This window comes from Nelumbo lutea, chromosome 8 (assembly GCF_056320005.1).
Source record: "Nelumbo lutea isolate HS-2025 chromosome 8, American lotus-T2T, whole genome shotgun sequence".
NCBI lineage: Eukaryota > Viridiplantae > Streptophyta > Magnoliopsida > Proteales > Nelumbonaceae > Nelumbo > Nelumbo lutea.
The window spans coordinates 57495999-57501107 of record NC_142691.1 but is presented as its reverse complement, the minus strand read 5'-3'; the positions used below and the strand labels follow the sequence as shown (position 1 = coordinate 57501107).

The 5109-nt window shown below is 39.3% G+C and overlaps 1 long non-coding RNA gene across 1 annotated transcript; it reads right to left on the bottom strand.

Moving 5' to 3' along the window:
• Positions 1–928: 928 nt before the first annotated feature.
• On the bottom strand, positions 929–4461 carry LOC148844358 (uncharacterized). The gene is made up of 3 exons (XR_016103058.1): positions 3920–4461; positions 2380–2498; positions 929–1756 (listed from the first exon to the last, which is right to left on the bottom strand). It is a non-coding gene; the product is annotated as an uncharacterized LOC148844358 (long non-coding RNA).
• Between the last annotated feature and the right edge of the window lie 648 nt (positions 4462–5109).

Below are 5109 nucleotides of genomic sequence, written 5' to 3'. Positions count from 1 at the left end.
TAAGCTTGTTGAAAATACCACTGTATTATTGATGATCTCGTATTACATAGTTGTAGCATTTATATAAGCATGTAAACATCATTATCTTATAAGGAAATTCCTAATCTTATAAGAAAACTCCTAACTAATGATTATCTTATCAGGAAACACCTAACTGATGAGGATTCCTTTAATTTAGGAGAACAAATCTGCTTTGATATAGGAATCTTTCTAAAATACTACAACTAATGACAAATAAGCATAGAAAAGTCAAAATAAAACAAAACAAGACAAAACAAGCCCAACAAGACAAAACAAGCCCATCAATACATCTTGGCATGCAAGTTGGGTCTTTTCTTATCATGTCCATGTGCCAAGCCCCTCAAGCTTTGTTCTTCAAATTCTAAGCCTTATACATCGTCTTGCACATAAACATAGGTGGTTATCCTTGGTGAAGTTTTGGGAACTGCTAGAACAGTCTTAGAATCTTTTAGAACAGCCTCTTTGTCATGCACTTCCATGATTAAACCTTGTAGAGCCTTTTTCATCCTCTTTGTTCTTGCCCTAGTCATTGGTCCACCGATTCCTTGCAAAGGATCTTGAGAATATTTGGGAATATTAGCTTGAACCATTTGGCCAGTACCTCGATCTCCATTATTGGTATTATTCAGCAAGCTTAGCTTTGCATTCTTGTGTTCTTGGTAGAATACAATATCTTGACTTTTCAAGGGAATGATAAACTTTTGTGGCATCTTCAAGATTGGATTCTTTAAGGACTTAGTTTCCTTAAAGTTTTAATCTGATCAACTACAGTTTGTTTTCTAGCTTCTGGGTGCGCATAGCAATTTGATTCAAGAATTCCTAGAGTAGGTCATCTAGTGGGTTCCTATCATTTCCTTAATCCTAGGCCAATTTTTCCATCAGTAATCTCCCAAAAGCTATCTTTAAGTTTTTTTTTTTAATCAAAAACAAATACTTTTATTAATTGTTATAAAAGATTGGATGTATAAACAAGAAGTGCTAAGCACCCCTAGAATGGTCCAACATTTCTACCTACCTCTTCCCTTTCCCCAAAAATAGATATTGAATTTACAAAATTCTCTGTCGCCACAGAACATTTTAACTCTATTAACTGTTTAGCCTTGCCTTGCCTTGCATATTCCACCAAGTTTGCTAATCCTTCAGTCCATGTATAATTGGCTCCTATTATTCCCAGCTGTTCAATTTCTCTTATAGCATTTTTGTGCTGCCATGAATCTTGGGAACCACTTCTCTGCCGCCCTGTGACCACTTTAATCTCCCTCCAACTCTAATCCTCCAATGTAGAGTGAAGCACTCAAGATCAAGCCCCAGAGCACAATAGGCACTTCAGATCTTAGAAACTCACCACTTCCAATGCTGCATCCATCAAAATTTAGTTTGATTTGGGTATATAGAGGAGGAATTCAACTCTTAGAGAGTGTAGTTCTGGCGATGGTGGTGGATGCCATTGTTTCCAGCTTCAACTAATATCACGTTTAGAGAAAGTGAGAAACCATTAAATAGGTTTAGGGACTTGATCTGATGAACTACTTTTATCTTTTTCTTTTTTTTTTTTTTTGAAATTTGTCTTTCTTTGATCTACTCATCTCCTTAAAAATCATTGTTTTTTCTTTCCTTCTCATTATCATCTATAAATTGCTTCCTTCATGCATCTCCACATTATTCACCCACTCTTACTTGGAAGGATGAAAAAAGACAACTTGAAAGGATTTTCCACATCATCTGGTGGTTACACCTGAAAACAGATATAGAGAAAAACAAATGTTGAATACTAGAAGTAAAACAGGAAGTTGTGCTGAGATTAATAGGTGGTAGGTGGTTTCTTCATTTGCATTGTACAAAAACCACTTCTGGGGGACAAGCAAAAAAGCCCTAATTTTTGGGGGGAGTAGTCTACACCAAACTTCTTTGGCCTGCAGAACTAGTGGTGAGGTAGAAGAGGTAGTCAAGGCATAAGAAAAGAAGCAAACACAAAGGAGCCAGAGGAAGTTGAGGTCCAAATTCTCTTATCTGGTTTGGAGAAATCCAAGAAAACCCCTTAAAGAAGATGAAGTAAGTGCAGCAATTTTGGTCCCTTTTAAGTTTGGTACCCAAAATTTGAGGAACTAAAAGCAAGCATTAGTATGGTTACATTAAATCTCATAGAGTTTTGGGAGTAGTTTCTATAGTATCCTTATAATTGGTAATAAGGTTTGTGAAATAATTTTATTTTCTTTAAAATGGTCATTAATGAAGGTAGATTAATTGCAAAACTTCAATAATTTACTTAGAAGTTATCTACTAATACCATCTTGTTTGCTGGTAGCTTTTGTTTATACTGGCTTGGCTAGTATTTGATGGATAATACTATGAGCCTACCTTGGTATTTCTCAGTGAAGAAGCAGCAATGAGCCTGGTGTTGTAAACTGAAAAAACACAATGACACTTTCATCTTGCATTAAATGTTAAGACAGTAAAATTGCAACCAGCAAAATGTCCTGGATCACACAAGCAGTTGGTCAAAATCTGAAGAAGCAGATACAAACCAGTCTGGTTAAACACACAACAATTAAATATATGTTATGTATACATTATAAAGAGAACAATTTTAGCTCCACTACTGATGTGCAGTCAAGGAGATTAGAGGCTTCTTAATGAATTCATAGGAGAAACTTGAGCTTCCACAGAAATAACTCAACATTTTATCTCCAATAAAATGAATCCCCAGGTTATCGTAATCATGACTTGAGAATTCACAACCATTACTCAAAAATCATGTGAACCTTCAGAATAACACTTCTCTTATAAATGGACATGAACACGTTTGGATTTGGGTAAATTTTTTAAACTATTCTTATGGTTTAGTTAATTGATTAAGTGTGTTCTTACTGTCTGAAATGACTAACACTATCCCTATTATTTATTACAATTGATTAAGTGTAAATTTTTCTTCAAATTTTCACCTTTACATTTCTCACCAAACAGCAGCCGAAGGGGTTTTCACCGCTCGGACCACAGAATGAATGGATTATCGATGACAGAGGTGATGGCGAAGAGCCACGAGGGGATATATTGGAGCGATGGAGGAGTAGCGGGTGAAACTTGGTGGAATCGATAAACTTTGGCGAAGGGTGCAAGGACTGCACTTGGGGCACGGGAGTATCAGATCGGTGTGGAGCCCACATCGAGGGGATTGGGAATTTCTAGGATTCCCGGAAAACAAGGGACCGGAGGTTGCAGTCAATCTTTTAACATGAGGGATGGTGGACATTGCTATGGCCTATCAGTCTACCACGGAGCCGGTAAACTGCACGCTTGAAAAGGCCAAGTTATTCACTTCAGACACCTCAGACAGCACCAGTGACCTGTGGAGGTCTGGATGTGACGCACATCGTTTCAATCTATCGGACGCAAGGTTGAATCTAACAAGTGCAATACAAGCCACCTAAAATTTAACTCGGAAAGGGTGCTTCCCCACCGGCAATGGAGAAAAGAGGACAGAGGACCTGTGTTAGGTTGTTGCAGGGGTTTCACGGTCCGATGTAATATTAGATCCTCTGTCCTCTGTTCTCCATCCCGGTGGACAACCAACCTAAATTTTGGCAACTGGCCGATGAGCTTCGTGGAAGAAACAGCTGGAGCTTCCATGTAAAAATGCCCACCGGAAAACAGAGTCTGCCTCTAGGAATGGAAAAAACAACCGAACAACCTTAATCTTTCAAAATTATCGATGTTGTTTGTGTAGGGGTTGGAGATTCAGGCTATGTGGGAGGATGGAAGAAACGACTGCAGTAAATCAGACCCGACTAATCGTCGCCGAAGAAATGCCCGCTACCTCTCCTTTCCCCATGTACGAACAAGCCCCTTAGGGATGGTGGTGGAGAGAAAAAACAGGAAAAAAACACTATTGAAATGGCACCTGGAGACCCCACCGCCGAGGTCGCCGCCGGTCTTCGCCACGCCGGTTAGAGTTGAAGAGGACGCTAGTGATGAACGGGATTCTGGTCGATTCAGTGCCGGGTGGACGTACGAGGTCGGGCTAAATTCTGACTCATCATCGGGGATCAACCTCTATAAGATGGAGATAGCCAAGCGTGGGAGGAATGGCTTCTACCTCTCCTTTCCTCATGTACGAACGAGCCTTTCAGGATGGAGGTGGAGCGAAAAAAGGGAAAAAAACACTGTTCAGATGGCACCTAGAGACCCCCGCCGTCAAGGTCGGTGCCGGTTTTTGCCACGCCGGATAAAGTTGAAGAGGACGTACTAGTAATGTACGGGATTCTGGTCGGTTCAGTGACGGGTGAACATACGAGATCGGGGCCAGATTCTGGCTCGTCGTCATCGGGGAACAACCTCTATAAGACGAAGATCTGCCGAGTGTGGGAGGATATCTGTAATTGCTGCTACAACTCCAAATGCCAAAGTAGTGTTTTCCGATCAATTGGGTTCGAATGGGGTTTCAAATGCCAGAGCTCGAATAGGGTTATAATAAGGATAAATTGGGTATTTTCAGAAGTTATAACAGTCAGATAACGATAAAAAAAATATTAATCGATTATATAGTATTGGTCTATTTTAGAACAGTAAAAATATACTTAATTAATTAGCTAAGAATTTACCCTTCACTTCACTGGACTAATTTACACTGACATGCCAGTACTGAAATTAGACCAGTAGGACCGATGAACAAAGCATTGCTTGAAAAATTTTTGTCGAGTTTTGGTAAAAAGGTAGATTCATTGTGGAGGCAATTAATTGCAACAAAGCATGGATGCAATCACTCTACTGTTCCTCTTATGATTACTTTGAGGTTTAGTGCTATCCATAACATTGAAAGAAAAATTTTTATTTCCTACCCTATTTTACATCAAATTTGATTTATCCCTAAAATCTAATCCACACAATCTGATCATAGGAATCCTAGATAAACCTAGTTTGTGCAGGTCTGAAAATATCCTAGGTATGGTACAACAAGTACCACATTAGGCTCACTAATTTCCAACTAAGCTTAGGCCAAATCAAACTAAGCCCGACCTAACTCAAAAACTCAGGGCTTGGGCTCAAGTTTCTTTGCATTAGACCCACAAATTTCCAAGTTGAGTTTGTTTC